General features: G+C 47.2%; 1 long non-coding RNA gene across 1 annotated transcript; it reads right to left on the reverse strand.

Annotated features, from left to right (window-relative positions):
• Window positions 1-3162: 3162 nt before the first annotated feature.
• Window positions 3163-3857, reverse strand: LOC147346545 (uncharacterized). Its single transcript, XR_015152942.1, has 3 exons — window positions 3723-3857; window positions 3574-3614; window positions 3163-3287 (listed from the first exon to the last, which is right to left on the reverse strand). It is a non-coding gene; the product is annotated as an uncharacterized LOC147346545 (long non-coding RNA).
• Between the last annotated feature and the right edge of the window lie 2143 nt (window positions 3858-6000).

Raw genomic sequence — 6000 nt, forward strand, 5'->3', positions numbered from 1 at the left:
CAGGGTCTGAAGCCGTCAGCATCTGCCTGTGAGCTGCGGCTATAAGGAAGCCCCTTCTCTACATCTGCATTTCCATTCCTTCTCTGCAAATAGGTTCATCAATACTGTTTTTCTAGATTCCATATATATGCGTTAATGTACAATATTTGTTTTTCTCTCTCTGACTTACTTTACTCTGTATAACAGATTCTAGGTTCATCCAACTCTCTAGAACTGACTCAAATTATTCTTTTTTAATGGCTGAGTAATATTCCATTGTATTTATGTATCACATCTTCTTTATCCATTCATCTAGAGAACAGAATTGTGGACACAGTGGGGGAAGGAAAGAGTGGGACGAAGGGAGAAAGCAGCATCAACATATGTACACTATTATGCATAGAACAGATAACTGGTCAGAAGTTGCTATATAACACAGGGAGCCCCACTTGGTGCTCTAGGATGACCTAGAGGAGTGGGATGGGGGCAGGGGGAAGAGGTTCAAGAGGGAGGTGATATATGTATAATTAGGGCTGATTTGCATTGTTGTATGGCAGAAACCAACACAACATTATAAAGCAATTTCCCTCCAATTAAAAAAAAAATCTTAAAAATTTAAAACCCCAAAACAAAAAATAAATAAAATATGAAATATTAACAACAACAAAAATAAGGTGATCTATCCATTCTATGCAGGAATACTGGGTTTATTCAAACAGTCTGTAAAAGTTCTAAGTAATCAACACTGAAATTAAAAGAGTGAAACATGAAAAGAAGAACTCCTTTGCAACCATTACCTGTCGGCCTGCTCTCATGCCTTCATTGTCAGCAGACTCTTGGCAGTAGCAAATCAACCACTGGGTTAATGAGAACTCAGAAGTGCAGCCTCTGCTCAGCTCATAGAATAAACACTGTTTTCCTCTGACCTAATTACACGATGCTTTAAACATCATAATTTTGTAAAAGAAACTGAGACTACAAATTGCATCATGAACCACACTGTGGGGACTCAAAACTGTGCCTGCAACTTGGAAAGAGTGTTTGCAGCAATCTGTAGGGCACAGCACTGGTCACAGGCAGGGGACACTCTCTCTGTGGACACCGTGTTATTTCCTGCACTGTCCCTAATCGTCCCCATGCCCCAATCTAAAAACGGTCAGATAGGAATCAGAATGTCTTTTTTTCTTCATCAACAGATTTTGTGTGGTTGGTTTTATAAAGCAACTGGCCTCAGGAATATTCTGTATTTCTTCCCCAAATCCTCACAACTATTTTCTGTTGTCACAATTAAACACAAAAACTTAACAAACAAAAAGTCCTCACACCACCACCCAAACTCAGAAACTAAAGTAACTTTCTGAGATAAACAACAAAGTTTTACTGTATAGAACAGAGGACTACATTCAACTTCTTGTAGTAAAGTGTAACGAGGAAGAATCAGGAAAAACAATATATACATATGTATGACCAAATCACTTTGTACACCCAAAACTAATACACACAATACTGTAAATCAACTATAATTTAATAAAAAGTAGCTTTCTTTCTTACTGTAACATTGTGGTCCTCTTATTTATGTATTTATTTATTTTATTTTTGGCTGTACTGGGTCTTCATTGCAGCATGTGGGCTTTCTCTCGTTGCCACGAGTGGGAGCTACTCTCTAGCTGTGGTGCACAGGTTGTAGAGGATGGATTCTAGGACACACAGACTTCAGTTGTTGCGGCGCTCAGGCTTGCCCTGAGGCACGTGGAATCTTCCTGGACCAAGGATCGAATCTGTGTCCTCTGCACTGGCAGGTGGATTCTTAACCACTGGACCACCAGGGAAGTCTGAAAAATAACTTTCTTTAACTTACTGAAGCCTGATGAAATGTTCATAGTGGTTCAGCTCTATTGGGCTATGTTGAATTTTTATGATAGAATTTCATTTGAATATTTAGCCTAAAGGAGTCTTGCCGAACCCAATCTGCAGTCACTCCTAAACTGTATGGGAAAATATCTGGGATTCGAAAGACAGAAAACATTTCAAGTGGCCTGTGGGATGCTGCTTGGACCTGCAGAGTGTTGAGGGGAGGAGTGTTCTTAAACACGAAATCTCCTGCGGAGTATGCCTACAGACTGTTGACCAAGGGTCCCTCATCTCTCACAGAAAACAGCAAAAGGAAGGGAGAACCATCGGATGTCATACCAGGCTGCTGCACAGGCTGGCATTCCACTACCATCATGGAGAGATGACGGTGGTGATGATAACGACTCTTACTGCTTGTTCAGTCAGCATCGCTAAGTTGTGTCTGACTCTCGGCAACTCCATGGACTGCAGCAGACCAGGCTCCTCTGTTCTCCACTATCTCCCAGAGTTTGCTCAAACTCATGTCCACTGAGATGGAGATGTTATCTAACCATCTCATTACTATCATGACAGTTACTATGACTTCTGTTGTTGTTCAGCCGCCAAGTCCTGTCCGACTCTTAGCAACCCCATGGACTGCAGCCTACCAGGCTCCTCCGCCCATGGGATTTTCCAGGCAAGAGTACTGGAGTGGGGTGCCATTGCCTTCTCCATCCTCTACTACTGCTGCTGCTGCTAAATCGCTTCAGTCGTGTCCGACTCTGTGCGACCCCATAGACGGCAGCCCACCAGCCTTCCCCGTCCCTGGGATTCTCCAGGCAAGAACACTGGAGTGGGTTGCCATTTCCTTCTCCAATGCATGAAAGGGAAAAGTGAAAGTGAAATCGCTGAGTCCTTCCGACTCTTAGCGACCCCATGGACTGCAGCCTACCAGGCTCCTCCGCGCATGGGATTTTCCAGGCAAGAGTACTGGAGTGGGGTGCCACTGCCTTCTCCGTCCTCTACTACTACAGAGTAAGAATTCATGAAGGTATTCTTTGGAGGTGTCCTGCGACGCGGCGACCACAAGAGGGCAACGCAGACCACTTCGTGTTAAGCATCCTCTCGGAATCCCAAGCGGAGACCAAGGGCTGAGCGTCCGGCAGACCTTATACACAGAACTCACTCTTCATCCCTTAAATAACGCCGCACTATGAGAGTCACCGCTAAAGGCGGGGGGGCAGCACGGCGGCCGGGGCAAGCACTAGCTGAACGCTTTGAAATTCAATATTGCATAACGAAGATAAGGTCCTTGCCTTTGACAAATTTCATTCATTAAAATATTTCAGCCCTTTGCATGCATGTGCAGACTGCGCAGACCAGCATCTCTTGGCCACTTCCTGCCACAGGTGTATTATGGTCTCCGCAGCGAGGCCAACAGATGAGTTCATCAGGCAACGTCCTAAAGGCAACGTGAGCTGGGGCCAGAGGGGTGTAAGTCAGATGAGGGGTGGGGGCGAGCAGGCAGTGTGTCCCCAAGGCCTCAGTGTGCTCAGACTCAGAGACCAGATCAGAAATCACCCGGTGAAGGAGAAAACCCAGGCAGCAACAGAGATGGCTCTTTGACAACATGCTTTCAGTGTAACAATACATGACAGAAAACCAAAACCAAAGTGCAAAATATCAATGAGAAAAAGCCAGTAGTGAGCACAAACAAAACAAAACCGAACCCGTTGGGTTTTTTGGGTTTTTTTTTTTTTTGACCATAAACTTTTCTAGATTTCAGGTTTGGGCTTGGAAACAATCTAGGAAGAAAACAACAGTATAATCCCACTGGCCTGAGATAAGGCACTTGAATATCATCTCTAGACTGTGTGCCGTCCCCAGGGGATGACAGGGCTGCTGGCTGGTACCTGGGGAGGTTTCCTCAGAGGAGCCGTGTGGGAACATGTCTCCACGTCTCCGAAATATCCACCTCATCCCCACGCTTCCCCCGCAGGTGCAGCAGCGCTAAGTGCCCACACAGTGTTCCTATCGCGGCCACCAGTACCCTCAGCTCACCTGGGGAGGGTCTGAAAAACCCGCTGCCCCTCCCCCACTCCAACTTAACCTTCTGAAGAGTCTCCAGGTGATTCTAATGTGAAGTCAGTGCGGTCTCGAGTTATATGCGCAGGTGAGATTTCGTAGGGAAAACACAAAATTCCAATTCAGGACACGGACCATCCCCCCTTGCTTCTCTAAGCACCAGGGATGCACTAAAGCTTCTACGTAACCTTTACTTGCACCTTCAACACCTGAAATGGTTTGTAGGTAAAATCTGTTTTCACATAGAAAGTAGTGTAAACATAAAAACTAATACACGGAGGGTAGAAAGTGTGGCAAAATACTTACTTTGTCGTTCTTACGAGTCACCTTTTAATTTCCAGAATCCCCCTCAGATGGGCATCTGCCAACTGCTCCCTTTGGCCCCTCTTTGGCGCCTCCTTCAGGTTGTTCCGAGCCCCTCCCTGCCCTTTCCTGGGGTCTCACCTCTGAGCCACAGACTGAGACTCCGCATCTCCGAAGCGCCTTCTTGGCTTCTTGGGGTCTTTGGTTGGCCGCCCTACTGGGTTTACAAAGTACCAGTAGTAATCCTTAGCAACTGAGAATTCATCGTAGACCATGTTCAAGACTGACAAGTTTTCCTTTAGCCACCATTCACTTCCTCTCTTTATCACGCTAACACAGTACTTGCTTTTGTCCTGTTACTTCTTCACGGAAAAAAATTTTCCCTGTGATGGTTAATTAACTTAGCAGCTTGACTGCGCGCCGAGATGTTCATGGTTTAGTAACTCAGTCGTGTCCGACTCTCGCGACCCCGTGGACTGTATCCCGCCAGGCTTCTCTGTCCTTGGGATTCTCCAGGCAAGAACACTGGAGTGGGTTACTGTTTCCTCATATAAGCTGGTTAAACATTACTTTTGGGTGTCCGTGAGGGCGTTCCCGGGTGTCTGTGTGTTCCCGGGTGTCTGTGAGGGCGTCTCCGGGTGTCTGTGAGGGCGTCTCCGGGTGTCTGCGAGGGTGTTTCCGGGAGAGAGAAGTATTGGAGTCGGTGGGCGGAGTAATGCACACCATCCTCTGCATGCGGATGGGCCCAGCCTCGCAACCTGTTGAGAACCTGAATAGAACAGAAAGGCTACCTCCCTCCTGACAGCTGGGAATGACATCCGGGTGGTGAAGAGGGGCACCCCGGCCCGGCTACGGCTCCCCGACAGCCCGCCATCGGCCCCCACGGTGCTGAATCGGAGGCTCTCGTCGAGGGGCCTGGATCCCATCCTGGTTACTGCAAATGGGCATGTTCTTTCCAGCCAGATGTTCTACGTTTTTTAAGCACTTTTATTCCAAGTAGGGCCCAAGACCAATGTTGTTCATTAAAGCTGACTCTCTTCTGGCAAGAAACAAGAACTTGAGCAAGAACTCTCAGGACTGGAAGGGAAAAGTTGAGAAACAGTAGAAAACGCGTCCCTGGCAGCCTGGTGCAGAGCGGAGCAGCCCAGCGCCGACACCCCTGCGGCACTAGAGGGCGGGGCAGAGAAGCGGCGAAGCGCCAGGCGCCAGAGCCCGCCAGAGGGAGCTGGGTTTTTCCGAGCTGTCCGCCCAGTGTATTCACCAATTCTTTGTTGTTCAGTCCATAAGTCGTGTGAGACTCTTTGCGACCCCATGGACTGCAGCACGCCAGGCTTCCCTGTCCTTTACTAGCTCCCGGAGCTTGCTCAAACTCATGTCCATCGAGTTGGTGATGCCATCCAACCATCTCATCCTCTGTCGTCCCCTTCTCCTCCTGCCTTCAATCTTTCCCAGCATCAGGGTCTTTTCCAACCAGTCTGCTCTTCGCATCAGGTGGCCAAAGTGTTGGAGCTTCAGCTTCAGCATCAGTCTTTCCAATGAATATTCAGGGTTGATTTCCTTTTTGACTGATTTGATCTCCTTGCTGTTCGAGACTCTCAGGAGTCTTTCCCCACATCACAGTTCAAAAGCATTGATTCTTCAGTGTTCAGCCTTCCTTCTGGCCCAACCTCTTACATCCATTCATGATGTAACCCCCAAAATAAACACCTCACATTCTGTGATATCGTACATTAAAAACAACATGGTTTATGGAGTGAGAAAAAGTGGCCAGCAACTCAATCAATGCAACTCTAATCTGGGAAC

The sequence above is a fragment of the Bos grunniens genome, chromosome 23 (assembly GCF_055505025.1).
Source record: "Bos grunniens cultivar Pamir isolate PY7600 chromosome 23, Bosgru_T2T1.0, whole genome shotgun sequence".
NCBI lineage: Eukaryota > Metazoa > Chordata > Mammalia > Artiodactyla > Bovidae > Bos > Bos grunniens.